The sequence below is a fragment of the Sminthopsis crassicaudata genome, chromosome 3, assembly GCF_048593235.1.
Source record: "Sminthopsis crassicaudata isolate SCR6 chromosome 3, ASM4859323v1, whole genome shotgun sequence".
Lineage (NCBI taxonomy): Eukaryota > Metazoa > Chordata > Mammalia > Dasyuromorphia > Dasyuridae > Sminthopsis > Sminthopsis crassicaudata.
In genome coordinates this window covers 639,950,260-639,965,716 of record NC_133619.1, presented here as the reverse complement: position 1 = coordinate 639,965,716, position 15,457 = coordinate 639,950,260, and the positions used below count along the sequence as shown (strand labels likewise).

The 15,457-nt window shown below is 41.9% G+C and overlaps 3 protein-coding genes across 8 annotated transcripts in view; all 3 read left to right on the top strand.

The window, feature by feature from the left end:
* LOC141562595 (uncharacterized) overlaps window positions 1-15,457 on the top strand; it is a 173,344-nt gene that overhangs the window by 578 nt on the left and 157,309 nt on the right. The window lies entirely within an intron of this gene.
* LOC141564465 (uncharacterized) overlaps window positions 1-15,457 on the top strand; it is a 153,763-nt gene that overhangs the window by 64,653 nt on the left and 73,653 nt on the right. The gene's annotated exons all lie outside the window — the stretch shown is intronic.
* LOC141564466 (uncharacterized) overlaps window positions 1-15,457 on the top strand; it is an 85,510-nt gene that overhangs the window by 64,731 nt on the left and 5,322 nt on the right. The window lies entirely within an intron of this gene.

Sequence of the window (15,457 nt, the reverse complement as noted above, 5' to 3'; positions counted from 1 at the left end):
CCTGACCCCTAGCACCCACTCAGACGCTGCCGAGGCTTCTCCTTCACATAGCACGTGGCAGGCCCCAGACAGCCTGCACCTAACTCAGCTCAGCCTTTTTCCTCGGGGAGTTTGGGGTCTGGCCCAGCCTTTGTCTCCCCACAATTCCAGGGCACCTGGCCCCACACAGCAGGGCTCCCCACCCCTGGTTACGACCTCTCCCTTTGTCCTTCCACCTCTTCCTCCGCCTCAGGACCTCTGCCCTTGTTCTTTGTGCTTATTGTGTCCTCTTTCTTCCTCGCACCCATGACCTTCTCTCTCCCTCACCTTGACTGTTGGTGAACCAGTTCCGTCTCCCACTGTTGTTCTGCCCATATGTCCTGTGTCCCGACCGTCTTATGGACATGTCTTATTGGAAGCATTTCAAGGAAAGGGAGGCAGCGAGTATGTAGCTCAGAGGGTACCTGAGAAGGGAAGACCCTCCGGCTCCCAGGACTGAGCGGTTGAGCCCAACTCTCTCACTTCTAACCCGAGCCGCTGTGAGCAGGCTCTTAACTGACTTTTCTGAGGCCCGGCCCTTCCTTCTCAAATAGGCTCCAGAACAGAGTCCTGCTCCTAACTTAGCGCCATCCTTCCCACAGTGCTGGCTTTCCCTGTTGCTTTACGGATAAGTTTACAAAACACTCTCCCCTCTCCCAACACCCCCCGGTTCGTACAGTGCCATTTCTCCCACTCTGACTCTCAACAGACTTTCCAGACCACATTCGTATGACTCCCCCTCCATTCTCGGTGCTCTGTCCCAAACGGCCGCCTCGTCCATCTCCTCTCTGTGGACTCCGTACACGCGGCCGGTTCTCCGAGCCTGAAGTGCTGCCGGTCCGGCTCTTCGGATCCTTTTACACCGAAGCTCCCTCAGCTTCCTTCAGAGACCTTTGCTGATCAGAAGTCACTGTATGTAGGATTAGGAGACAGTGAGCACAGAGAAAACGGCCTGATAAAAGATTAGGATCAGAAAGAGATTCATGGGAAGGGAAGGTAGACTTCAGTCTCTAGGCAATATTTTCAATAAGAAAATGTCAGAATCCAAATTGGACTCATTAATTATAACAGTGCATATGACTGTTTTAAGTCCCCTCATGAATGAAATGTCTTACAGAATGGAACAACTCCTCTCCTCCAACAATAGATTTAATATGGATTCATCTAGCTAGAGCTAGTGTGGCTGATTTTCCTCTCCTTTATGAATCCTCTCATGTTGGGTAAGGTTTGTATTCTGTGAGAAAGTTTGCGGAATTTATGACATGTCTTTAAGAAAAAAAAATTCAATCAAAATGAACAAGCATTTATTACCTCTCCCCACCTCCCTCTGTCTCACTGGGGGAAAGGAAAGGAAAACAAACTTCTTGTAAGAAGTAAGCGAAGAAAGGCAAAATGAATTCCCACACTGATCACGTAAAACCGTGTAGCTCGTTCTGCAACTTTGAGCCCGTCGCCTCTGAGTTGGGAGCTGGCTAGCGGTCTTTCTTATAGATCTTCTGCATTCGTGATTGGTCTTTTCATTGGTTAGAATTCTTAAATCTTCCAAAATTATTTGTTATTATAGAAATTGTGGTTCTGCTCATCGCCTTTTTAAATCAAATCGTAGAAGTCTTCCCGAGTTACCCCGAAGCCATCTTTTTCATCATTTCTTAATGGATTCATGTATTTCTGCTATTCATAACACAGTTTGTTCATTCATCTGTAGCGTGCTGTTGTCTCCAGAAGCTGCCGATCGCTCTCTGGGAGGAGATCTGCTGTGTCTACTCAAATCTCTCAGACAGATTCTTCTTCCTGTAGAGAACCGTTGTCTCCAGGCAGTTGCCGTTAACTCTTGTCCAGAGAAGTGACTTCCCTTCCTGCAGAGACTTCTCCTCTTCCTGGAGTGATGTTGTCCAGCCCTTGTCCTTCCCCAGGCAGACTGCTCTCCAGGCCCAATGTTGCCTCTTTTATCCTCCCAGAGAATGGGCGTGGGATAATGCAAGGGCTTCTGGGAAGAACCACTTCAGCCAATGAGCTTGCTCCTTCTATCAAGTCATCCTGAGTTCTCACCTTGTCATTGTCCAGACAACTTGAGTTCTCACCTAGTAATCCTAACATTCATCCTTTAAATTATTCCCATTGCCCCTCTCTCCCTTTCCAGTTCTTTGCTACTCTCCAGAGAGCTGCTATAAATATTTTTGTTTCAGTGGTTTTTTTTTCTTTCTTTGATCTTTTTGGGGTATAAGGCTACTAATGGAAATTCTGTGGAAATGCCCAAATTAGTAACTTTTGGGGCATGATTCCAAATTGCTTTCAAGAATGGCTAGACTGGTTCACACCCCCACCAACCCTGAACTGATACGCCTCAGCCTTCCAATGCGGATCATTTTCTTTGATCTGTGGAAGGTCAGAATTGCTTAAATTAATCTTTTTAATTCTTTAGTGATGGCGTGTGCCCATAGGGCTATTTATAGCTTGGATTTCTTCTGGTGGAAATTGTCTTTTCGTATCCTTTGACCTTTTTTATTTTTTAACCAGTTGGAGAATTGTTCTTATATTTCTTTTCCCCAATTAACTATTTATCTTCTAAGCTTATCTGACTTGTGCTAGAATAATAACCTACCATGATTTTTCTTGGATTTTCTAAGAAGGACAGTCTGGTGTATTTTTAGATATTTGTGAAGCAAATGTACCAGAAAACCTCCTTCTGCTGGTCTGCTGTTCTTAGCGTGGGTGTCTCCCTCCATTGCTACTTCTCTATGAATTTGCTCCAATAGGATTCCTAATTCTTCTTCTGCTCTCCACTAATAAGCAGTCCCAGATGCTAGTAGGAGGTACTTGGAATATTTTAGTGGCTTTCCAATTAGTCTTCTGCCATCCATCTGTCAAAGCTTAATTGATATTCCTTATGTGTAACGTTCTCTCTAAAATGTAATCTTTTCTTGTTGGGGTTTTTTGAGGTCTCTGAAGGCAGCCTGTGTTTCAGTTCAGTAATCACCCCAAATGTAGCCAGGTATTAAAGTCCAAATCCTTCATTGTCTCTTTCCGAGTCTTATCTCCTTCACTGTGGCCCGGTTCGACTTCTGAAGGACTGTTTCAATGCTCTGCCTGAAATATTCTCTCACCTAAGGGCCCACTCTATGAACCTTTGCTCTATTAAAGTCTGGATGCAAGTATCTCCTTTAAGAGACCTTTTGTGATTCCATGAGTTGCTGGTGTTCTGCAAGCTCGCCTGAAATCCCTCTGCATTTGTTTTGTGTCATCCTGATTCTTTGTGGTGTCCATGGAAGTTCCGTGTGTGTCCACCTGTGGCTCCTGGGGAGCTGTGAGGGAGACCTCCAGAATAGGGACCTTGGACCAAGCTGCCGGCTGCTCTGCCCTCCTCAGAGAGGAGGGGCTATGTGTCTGTGTGGATGCACACGCAGCATCCCAGATGCTGATGGTCTCAGGGAAATTGTTCCATCCTTTGCATCCAAGCTATTTTCTTGCTCAATGTTATCTCAGAGGAGATGGAGGGCCCCGGAGGGTCCCTAAGGGCCTAAGGGCTGATTCTTTCCTGCCAAATGCTATTTGCAGAACAGATTCTCACTTATACTGAATAGTAAATAAACCCTCTTGGAGAAAGACAAAGGGTTCTGGCTTGTCCTTCTCAGTTCCTTGGCTTATGATTTCCTTCACTGACTTGTCCCTTCACCCCATCTCACCTGCACACAAGGTACTTGTTTTGGGTAGAAGAATCCTGGGATTCCTTCATCCCCTCTGGCTCCAACTGGACCCCTCGGTGAACAAGTTCAGCTCTGTACCATCCTCTGCTCTAGAGCCCCCGTGCCCCTTATTCTGTTGTGGAAAAGAACTCTCCCAAACCTTAGCCCTGGGTCACTGCCACAGTCACTGTGTTTGCTCCTATTTATGTGCTTCAGGAGGAAACGGAGAGCCTCCAGCCTTAGGCTGCCTGGATCCTCCCTGGGCTCAGGCAGTTCTTCGATAGCTCCCTGTTGATTCACGGTCCCCTCACCAGCTTTCATCATTCCTGAAATCTCCAGAGCCTCCCCCCATCCCTACCCACTCATCTGAGCGTGTTGTTATTTCAGGCATGTCTAAACTTTTGAGACCCCAGTTGGGGTTTTCTTGGCGTGATTGGTCATTTCCTTCTCCAGCTCATTTTACAGATGAGGAAACTGAGGTAAGTGGGTCACATAGCTAGTGTTTGAGGCTGCATTTGAATTCAGCTCTTCTTGACTCTGGGCCCACTGTTTTATCCTCCGTGTCACCCAGCTGCCCCTGGACCCTCTAAAGAAATGCCGTTCTTCAAATTGGGAATGGATGAGATCCCCAAGTGAAGTAACGAGGTCTGGACAAAATCCTGAGGGACGCCCCCCAAAGGGACCCACATCCCCTCGCCTTCAATCTCTCTGGCTCCCGTCTGTCCTCTGCATGGTCAGAAAGTGCTCCCCCAGAGGCTCAGGGCAGGTTGGTAGTGCCCCATTAGTAAAGTTCATGGTTCCCTTTTCCTCCAGGGGCAAAACTGTTTTATTTTTTAGGTTTGTTTTTCCAGTTATGTTTTTTTTTCCTTCTGCTACAAACACAGCATTATGTTCCTTCAATTATTTTACTTTCACCTTTTTCTTTAAAAGCATCTCTGTTCTCACTGGTTCTCTTCATACCCCCAGTTCCTTTTCTCTTTGTTACCCTTTCCCTTCAATGCTTTGTGTATTTGTTGCTCTTTCCTTCTTTTATCCGGTTATATATTTCTTCTGACTCATTTTTCCTTTGAATCAAGTAGATTCTCCTTTCCTCCCCTTCAGTTGGTCCTGTTCACTGGTTTTCTAATTTCATTTTTTGTACCCCTTTCTCAAAAGAATTCCTCCACACTCTGTTACTTTAACTGCTCATTGTCTGATACAAGATCTCTACAGTTAGCCACTGCCTCTCTTTTCTCTGTATTTGTTAGACATCTCTCTGCCAGGGTCCTGGAGGGCTTGCCTGAGGGATTCCCTCTTCCTGTTGAGTCTTGCTCCTAGAACTATGCCCATTATTGCAGGGGTCAGAAAGGATGATGCCCAAGGTTAGGCCGTTCTGCCTGGTACTCACCGGACTCCCTCACTCCCAGGACAAGTAGATTTCTCAGATACCAAATCCCAGAGGCCTTCTCATGTCCGAAGTCCTCAGCTCCCTTCATCCCTGGGAGCATTCATCGATGGAGCCCCTCATCCCAAATTAAGGCCTCCCCCCACTTCAATCTTTACCACCCCTTTTGCACCTTCTAGGCTGTTCTCTTTCTGAGATCACAGAGGTTCCCTTTCCCTTATTGCTAGTTCATCACTCACTCCTCCATGTCCCCTTTCTCTGCTCCTTTTCATATACCTTTTGATGTAGTCCCACAAAATAGACATTGACCTGCTTTGTTTTAGTAGGTGTTGCTTGGTTCTGTTCCTAATGCCCACTCTCTGTCCCTTTCCTTTAGCTGTACCAGATTTCTTCCTTTACCATTGCCTCCTTGGGCATCTTTAGTGTTTCTTACTGGTTTTTCTGTTGTCACTTTATTGTTATTGCTTCTGTCTCCTGAAGTTTTGATTCCTAGGTGCCTGCATTTCATTTACTGGATCTGGAGGCCCTATCTCCCCCGTACTGTTTTGCCTGTTGACTTATTGTTTGTGTTGTCTTGAAACCTTTGGCCGTTGTAGATTTTTTGACCCTCCCTTGTCTTTCTCACTGTTTGTTTTCTGACTCCCTCCCCTCTTGATTAGGGTTTCCGAGGATGCTGGATCTCCCAGCCTCCCAGCCTCCTCTTGCACTGGCTAATCCGTGGTTTGCTGGCTGCCTTAGTAGAGTTGTGGCTGTCAGAAGGGAGCCCCACGGGGTCCTCCCCCGGTGTGGTTAGGGTCCTGCTCTGCTGTCTTGGGGCCTCTCCTCTGTCCCTTAGTTTTCAAACCCAGATTCTGCTGGCACTGGCAGGGTTGTGGCCATTGAGGATACACCAAACTTCCCAACCTCTACATCAGTGGAAATAGGGAGGGCATGGGGTGGGTTTTAATGTAAGTGAGCCTCTGTCATGCCCTGATAGCATGGAGGTGAGTTCAGGTCAGTGAGTATCGACTTCTGGGGTTTTATTGGGGAGGGAGGTTAATTTCTTTTGGATTCTGAGTGTCCTCAGAAGCAGTTGAATTTGCGTTATCTTTTCTGTTTCGGAGTGGTTTGGGAAGTTATGGGGAATTGGAGTAAATGTCTGATCTGCCCTTTTATTGCTCATGCAGCTCAGCAGTACAGTTTCCCAGTCCATTTTTAATCTTCATTTTAACAACCTTTTATTGAATGTAATTTTATTTTGTTATGGTCAGTAAAAGATGCAGTTAATGTCTGCTTTTCTACATTTGTTTATGAATGTTTTATGTTTTAACACATGGTTAATTTTAAGAAGGTACCATGTATAGTTTCCATTCCCCTTTCAAAATTTCCCAGATAACTTTTATTTTAGACTTTTCTAATGATTTCACTTTTTTGGGGTTTTATTTATCTAGGTCTGAAAAGGATAAATTGAGATTCCCTCACTATTATAATTTAACCATCAATTTCTTCCTGTAATTCTTTAAATCTTTCCTTTAAAAATTAAGATGCTATGTCATCTGACCTGCCTAGTATTGATATTAATTCATTGTCTTTAGCCAAATGTGCTGTCTGAAATCATGACTACTACTTCTGTCATTTTTACTTCAGCTGAAGTATAATAGATTGTGCTCCAAACCCTCTGTTTAAACTTTGTATTATTTCTGTTCCAGGATTGTTCCCATTTGTTTGTTCAGTTACTTGTATTTTTATACCCAAATTTGCGTTATGTGTTTTTTCTTCCTTTACCCAATGCAGATAAAAGTGAAGGTTTTTTTTGTCTATTCCTTCTAGTGCCCCCTTCTTTTTGCATAAGTAATCTTTTTACACCTCATTTGTAGGAAATAATTTTCCTCATTCTTCCCTTTCCAATCCATTCTTCTTTTTAGATCATCTAAGCACAAAAGAATCACAATCAGGTCCTCTACTTAGATTTCTTCTATGACCCTAATAATGATAAAGTTCTGGGAAATTATATCTCTTCATATGAAAATATAGTTTAATTTTTTTCTGTAATTCCTTTTTTAAACTCATGATTATTTTTTCATGTCTCTCTGGATTCTTTGTATATTAAATTTTTCTTTTTGGCTCTGGTCTTTGGGTTGTCTATACTTGTCTCAGGCATGTTTGGAAGTCCTGTCTTTAATTAAAGGTCCATTTCTTCTCTCCCTTGTCTCCCATGGGATAATATTCAGTTTTGTTGGGTTGGTTATTCTTGGATGTAAACCTAGAGATCCTGTATCTTCTGGGATATCATATTTTAACCCTTTTGTACCTTTTTACTGGTGCTGCTAGATTTAGCCAGATCTTCTGTGATCCTGATTGTGACTCCACGGTATAGGAATTATTTTGGACTGCTTACTATATTTTTTCCAGAGTTTTAAAAAAATGATTCCTTGCAATATATAGTCTAGGTTCTTTTGTTGTTATTGTTCATGATTTTTGGGTGATCCATTGATTTTTAAATTTGATCTATTTTTTGGGTCAATTGTTTTTTCTATGAGATTTTCAATTTTTTTGCTTGGTGTTATCTCTTGATGTTTCATGGAGTTATCTGTTTTCATTAATCTAATTCTCATTTTTGAAAAGTTGTTTTCTTCAGAAAGGTTTTATAACATTTTTTCTAAAATGTTGACTTTCTTTTCTTACCTTTCTTCCCTAGCCTTTGCCTCTTTTCCCTATTTCTCCCTTTATTGCTATCATTTGTTTTCTAAATTAATTTTTTAGTTCCTTCTTTAACTCTTCTGAATCCTTATTGGACATGTGCCCCAGATGTCCTTTTCTTTGAAGTTTTGCTTGCAAATGTTTTCAAATCATTCTCTTCTTTGTTTCTTGAGTATCTCGTCACTATTATAGCTCTTTATGGACAAATTTTTTCTCTTTCTTTTTCTTCTTTTTCATTCTTCCAGTCAGCTTCTCCACTTTGGGCCTTAATTCTGGGCTCTGCACGTTTGGAGGGGTGAAGGAGATAGATGTCTGGCTTGAGTTTCTGTCCTTTTCTTCTGCTTTCCCAGCTCTGGATGAAGCTTTCACAGTGGAAGGATCCGCAGGGAGTTCTGTTTATTGTTTTCCTGGTCTGAATTCTACAAGGTTAAGTTCCAAAATTCCATTGGATTATGTCAGGTTGGGAGTTTCACCAGATCGTTCACTGTCGGTTCTGCGAGTCCCCTTTGGTCTGGCTCGTTCCCTTCAGGCTTGAGAGTCACGTGACTGGTTCTCTTGTTGGAAGTTGTTCTTAGAGCTGATGGTCCTGTCTGTGCCCAGCTCTGCAGGGTAAGTCACAGAGCATGCAGGTACCCTCCTGCACCCCGTCTTCTGGATCTGTCCTTGGTACTGGAAGGCCCAGCCGGACCTGTGCACAAGCTCTTCTGCCCTCTGCATGAATGTTTCACCCGGTTTCGTGGTTTTGCCGATTAGAATTCGGAGTGGTGAGGAGGTTTGGGGGAGAGCTGGACTCTATGGCCTCCTCTCCATCCAGGACTGGGCCCCCCACTGCCTTCAGAGGCTGCCTAGAGCTATTGACTTCCTGCCATGGAAGCAGACCAGGCAGTGGGGAGTGCCATGCTGAGGATGGAAGGCTCCAGATTTCATTTGGTTCAGACTCTTTTGCCATGGGCCTCAGAACTTCTGCCTGGGCTGAGCTGGGCTATGTGTCTGTGTGGATGCACACGCAGCATCCCAAATGCTGATGGTCTCAGGGAAATTGTTCCATCCTTTGCATCCAAGCTATTTTCTTGCTCAATGTTATGTCAGAGGAGATGGAGGGCCCCAGAGGGTCCCTAAGGGCCTAAGGGCTGATTCTTTCCTACCAAACGCTATTTGCAGAACACATTCTCATTTATACTGAATTTAATAAATCCTCTTGGAAAAAGACAAAGGGTTCTGGCTTGTCCTTCTCAGTTCCTTGGCTTATGATTTCCTTCACTGACTTGTCCCTTCACCCCATCTCACCTGCACACAAGGTACTTGTTTTGGGTAGAAGAGACCTAGAATTCCTTCATCCCCTCCTGTCCTCTGCTCTTTGCCCTTGACCTGTGACCTTGATCTTGTTTCCTCTGGGATCTCCAGGGCACTCTTGGAGCGGTGATTTGGGGAGGAGGGAAGGATACTACCCTGTCCATTCCTTTTTTGAGTGGGGGAATCTGGAAGCCCTTCTTGATAACTCTGACTAGAGTAGTCTGTCTCTAAACCCCACGGAGTGTTTATGGAGGCTCCACACTTATCTGTAGCCTGTGTGGGAACAGGTATCCACAATCCCCCCCACTCCAACAACTGACCTTTCAAGAATAGTTGAACGGGAAGGTGGAAGCAAGGTTGTGTGCCTGAGAAGAAATATCAGTGTCACAGGTTTCTGTAAAACTAGGGGAGGGAATTTAACTCTCCCGGGCCCTACGAGTCTGGTTGGAAAAGGTGAGTGACCTGCTGGTCGGGGAGCCAGGAATGGCCAGGACTCTCCGTGACTGGGACTCTGTAATCTTTCCCTTTCTGTCTCTTGGGCTCCTTGTGTTCCTTGCTTGTTGGCAGATGGGCTTGGGAGCCTTTCAACAGTTGAAGCAATAAGCCATTTTACTGATACTTAGCCAGAAAGCTCACAAAATCTATTGGTCATTATTCTGTTTCTTATAAAAAGGTAATTGCCTTTTGATAAGTGGAACTCTTGGAAGAGGTAGAAGAAAAGATTGGATTTTTACCAAATGTCTTTAAAGTATTAACCCATCGACTAAGGGAATTTAGAATTGGGTTTTTTTTTTATTGCAATGCCATTATTGACAAAGAAACAAGACATCTCAGCAAGAGCAATAAAGAACTCATCATGTGCCACTGAATAATTGCCCATGGTGCTTCACAAAGAATATATTTCAAAAAGACTGTTCCAGCCGCTGGAACATCATTGGAAGATCGTTGCTATAGCACCTCAAGAGTTAACTTGTGCCAGAATTTGTTCTTGCTGTGAGTCAGGCTTCTGGGCAGAACAGAAGAACGTTTTAAAAAGCTGGAGTTGTAGGGGTTTGGTTGTGAAGATGCCTGATAACATCACTTCCATTTCTGCTTTTTTCTTTCTTTGCACATTTAGCCATATTGCTTATTTTATTGAGCTAATATTCAACAAAGAATGATCTCAAGATCTGTAAGAGCATTTCCACTGCTTTTGCAATATAAAATGTATGTATTTATTTTATTTGTGCAAATTATGCTATTGATTTTTTCCCTTTAATATTTAGTTTACATATACTGTGGGAAACAAACTCATTTGCTATTCAACCTGGTAATGTTGCTTTTGCTAAGTTGATCACACTTCATTAGTAATTGATAAAACTTGATGAAATTTAGCACTTCTGTAATCATTGACAATTCAGAAGGGTTTTTATCTGGGGTGGGGGGAGATATTATGAAAAAAACTTCTTTGTAACTACTCTTCTCCCTTTATCATTTTCTTAATATTCCATTATAAAAAAGATTTAAAAAGAAAAATAATTATCAGCAATAATATTGCTGATTATTGACTGAGTCTGACAGCAACATTCGCTGTCTCCAGCCACTTCTATAGAAGGTACATTTATTTGGTACACTTTCTAAGGAAAGTACATTTGCTTAACGCCTTTCCAGGGCTAAGCTTGGATTGACAGTGCTGTCATTGTGCATATTATTTTGCTGGTTCTGCTGCTTTCACTCATAAGTCTTCCTAGGTTTCTCTGAATTCTTCATTTTGCTTTTCATGGTGCAGTAATCATCCATTGTGTCCATGTGCTACAATATATTGATCCATTTCCTAATCATTGTATTGGTACACTGTTACTTTTAGTTACTATAAAAGGAACATTTGGAGGAAAGGAAAACAAAAATGAGACTTAGGGGTATTTTAAGAACTGATAATCAACAAGATCAGATCAGTCGTTGTAATTTGAGATTTGAAGGTTTTTGTAGTTTTCCAACAGCTCTTTTGCTCTTGGATAGAAAATGAGTCTGTTCAAAAGAAGTATAAACATTATTTAAACTCATTCTTTTCTGAATTAGATTTAGGTACTCTCAGATGAAAGGTGAGTCAGCATAAGTTGACCAACTTTATTTTAACATTTATCTACTTTATGATCTCTTCCCTCTCTCCTTTTAACTTTAGGTGAGTACAGACAGGTATACTGGATGCTTTCTTTCTTAACAGATCAACTGATAGACTATAAAATCATGATCATTTAAAAAAGAATTTAATCCACAAATAACTATTGTATTTATGAAGAAGAATTTATGTTTAAATATAATTTAAATATAGATTGTTTGAAAGGCATAAGGTGCTTTTATTGTAGACTAATATAGATAGTTCTAACTAAAATAAGCGAAGAAGAAATGTAAAACTTGAAAGCAAGGTTCTATATGGAAACAATTCTTTTAAGATTTGTTTTACAGGCAATTGGTTATATTTATTTTTCTTCTTTATACACACATATTTAAAATCTCAACTTTTTAAAATGCTTTCATGGCTTTTATGTGATTAGAATTATGTACAGTTTACATAGTGTTTTTTCTTCATGTCTTTTTTCAATATTTTCTCAAATCATCAGTAAGCAAGCAGTCTACTTTGAGAGCTGAGATATATTTAAGCTTGATTTGATTTAACTGTAAAATAGGATTAACCCAAGTGTGGACAAAATATCAAATACGAGGAGATTGTGTTATGACTGTACCCTGAATATCGTACCTCATAAAATGTAACTCTTTAAAATAAAGGTTAATTTAATTGCAAAAATAAAGTTAAGTAAATTGGAAAAATAGTATAGGGGATTCTGTAGCTTAGGATAAGTTGTGGTTGGTGAGAGAAGCTTGGTTGGTTAGGTCTTTGTTTTTTTAGCTCTATTGTAGCTCTCTATTTGCAGGGGAAACGAGACTTAAAGAATAGCCACTTTGGGGCGTGGATATGATGATGATAACTGAAAATCAGTTTTCATTTTCCTTCTGTTTTCTGAATAAATAAAATAATGTTTACATTGGAATTGAGAGACCAGAAATGCTAACAAGGATTTGCTACCCAAGAAAAGTGGAAAAAAAAAGAATAATAAGAGATCCCTAGATGTCCTTGATCATTTCAAGTCATTCTACCCATATGAACCACATCCTTGGGGCTGGAAAGTGTTGGGAGATATTCTTACTGAGCCTCTCTCTGTGGAATTAGAAAAAAATATGGAAAATGAGAGAGAACAAGAACCAGTGAAGACTAAATGCTATTCTGCTACTAAAGAGGTGAGAAAGGGGGTGAGAAAGAGAAGAAGGGATTCCAAAGAGCTACATGGACATATTCACTTTTATAAAAGCCCATGAGTGGTTAAAAAAATGTATGGCCTTGATGGTATGCTCCTTAAATCTGCAGAATCTCAAAGAATCTTGACATTCTAGAGCATGGGAGTTGGAAAGGTCCCATGTAAGAAGATACATGAGTATCTTTTAGTAGAGAATCAGGGGAGGGAGGCAGCTTTATATAGTGCTTCTTCCCAGAAAATATTTGAGATCTTAGGGGATTTGAAGCACAAGTAAGCTTGTATTGCCCCCAAAATCTCTCTTCATCTTTGACTGTAATTGAAAAAAATTGCTTCCATGAATGTGGACATGATGGCCCCACTTATCGTGTCTCTTCATCCCTAAACTGGGCATAATAATAGCACCTACTTCCCAGAGTTGTAGTCATGATGAGGAGATATTTTTAAAGGGCTTTGTAAGCCTTAAAAGATTTTTACAAATGCTAGCTTTTAGCTAGCACTTAAGCACATCTGGAATATCTGGATGCTGAAGAGCCCCGAGTCCCAACCCAGGAAGAATCATTTGAAGGAACTCATACATAGCTGTGGCCTAAAGAAGGGATTAGGTGAATGCATTGTAGGTGCCGTTGTGAATTGATCCAACCATTCTGGAGAGCAATTTGGAACTATACCTATAGAGATATCAAACTTTGCCTATCCTTGAAAGTCTCTACTGAGTCTGTATCCTAAAGATATAATAAAAAAGGGGAAAGGATCCATTCGTATAAAAATGTTTGTACCAGCACTTTGTGTAGTGTAAAGGAACTGGAAATTGAGTGGCCCCATCAGTTGGAGAATGGCTAATAAATTATAGTATATGAATGTAATATAATACTGCAACGTGCTGTTGTCTCCAGAAACTGCCGATCGCTCCCTGGGAGGAGATCTGCTGTTTCAACTCAAATCTCTCAGACAGATTCTTCTTCCTGTAGAGAGCCCTTGTCTCCAGACAATTGCTGTTAATTCTGGTCCAGAGAAGTGATTTCCCTTCCTGCAGAGAGCTGCCTCAAGTCTGGTCTAGAGCAGAGACTCCTTTTTTCCTCCAGAGCTGCCCTCTTTATCCTCCCAGAGAATGGGTGTGGGATAACGCAAGGGCTTCTGGGAAGAATTACTTCAACCAATGAACTTGCTCCTCCTAAGCACGCAAGCTCTTCCCCAGGAATTCACAAGTAAAACTCCCAGTCATGGTCGGAACTAGAGAATTGTCAAGCACCAACTTAGCACTTAGTAAGAACCTAATATCTCATTATCTCATTAGCACTTAGTAAGAACCTAACATAATACTATTGTTCTATAAGAAAAGATGAACAGGCTGATTTCAGAAAAGCCTGGAAAGACTTGTATGAACTGTCGTTAAGTAAAGTGAGTAGAACTAAGATGAATTATAAATTATGTGATGATCAATTGTGATGGACTTGGCTCTTTTCAACAGTGAAATGTCTCAAGGCAATTTCAATAGACTTATGGTGGAAAGAGCCATTCTCCTCCAGAGAGAGTCCAGGGAGACTGAATGTGAATCAAAGTCTAATATTTTCACTTTTGTTATTGTTTTTTGTTTGCTTGCTGGTTTTTTCTTTTTTTCTTTCATTATTATATCTGATTTTTTTTTTGTGCAGCATAACAACCATGGAAATATATTTAGAGGAACTGCACATGTTTAACTTATACTATATTGCTTGCTGTCTATGGAAGGGGATAAGGGAAGAGGGAGGGAGAAAAATTTGAAATATAAGATTTAGCAAAGGCGAATGTTGAAAACTATTTTGTATGTATTTGGGAAAATTAAAAAAAACTATAAAAATGAAAAAAAAAGAAGGGATTAGGTATGTTCTGTCTGGTGCAGAGGACAGGACAGGGGGCAGGTGGGCTCTGAGAGTACAGAGGGCAGGGGCTTCCTTGAAAGAGGGGGCTCCCACCTGCCTCCAAGGTCTTCATCTTGGGCATCAGAGTCCGGAGTCTGGCTGGAGAGCTTGGGCTTAAGTGAGAACACATGCTCCAGAGTTAAGGCTTTTTCTCAGGCTCCCTTGAATGTAGAATTTTACGTGTCTGACCTTGCTCTGTCTTTGGGACATGGTTCTCCTGTCTGCTCCCCCCTCCCATCCTCCTTCTCAGCCTCTTGAACTGAACCTTGTCATCAGGGTCACGACAGCTTATTGAGAGTCTCCCTCGGAATTGTGTCCTCTCCCCCCTTACCTCCCTCAGACCCCACTAGTGTCGTATCCCTAGAAGGCCAGGGTGGTCACCTTGCTGTTGTATTACCCTACTTGACATGTCAGAGCACGTGTAGCCAGAATGGTTGTAAAGCAAAAATGAATCCCAGGAGAGCCCCCCAAGGGGAAACATATTCCCGTGGGCCCACACTGCCTCCAAATCCATAAATGGCCTGGGGAAAACCAGTTCCAGGTTGCAGAAGGGATGGTTCAGAGAGAGTTTACTTGGAAATGGGGGTGGATCCTAGGGACCAGCCGATTCTCCAGAATCGCCTGAGCTCTTAGTTACTTCTTTGTTGACCTTGGGCAAGACACTGTGTGAGCCTCATCTGTATAAGTAACCTGCCTTTTATAGTCTCACCTTAGTGACTTATAAAGACTCAGTGATGTGATTTATGGAAAGCATTTGACAAAATGTCCAGCCCTGTAATCATACCTCATATGATGAGAGTGGTTAATTAGGAGTTAATGGTCCCAATGGCAGAGGAACAGAGTAAGAGATCTTCCCTCCCAGTATCCTTCTTTTGCATATAAGGAAACCTACGCCCAAAAGAGACCAAGCTATTTGCCCATCATCACAACGATAGAAAGCAAAGGCTGGGATTTGATCCCAACTTCTGAGAAATTTCTTCTCTCAGTATCAGATTAGGCTTTTATCTTTGAGGCAAGTAAGACTTGGTCCTGTCTAATTGAGCTTCCCTCATCCTCGCTCTCCTTCTGATAGTTTCTTTCCATTCTTTTCCCCTTACCTTTTTTCCTTGTTGTTTTTTCAGTCTCTTCAGTTGTGTGTGATTCTTTGTGACTTTATTTGGGTTTTTCTTGGCAGTCTTTGGTACTGAAGTGGGTTGCCATTTTCTTCTC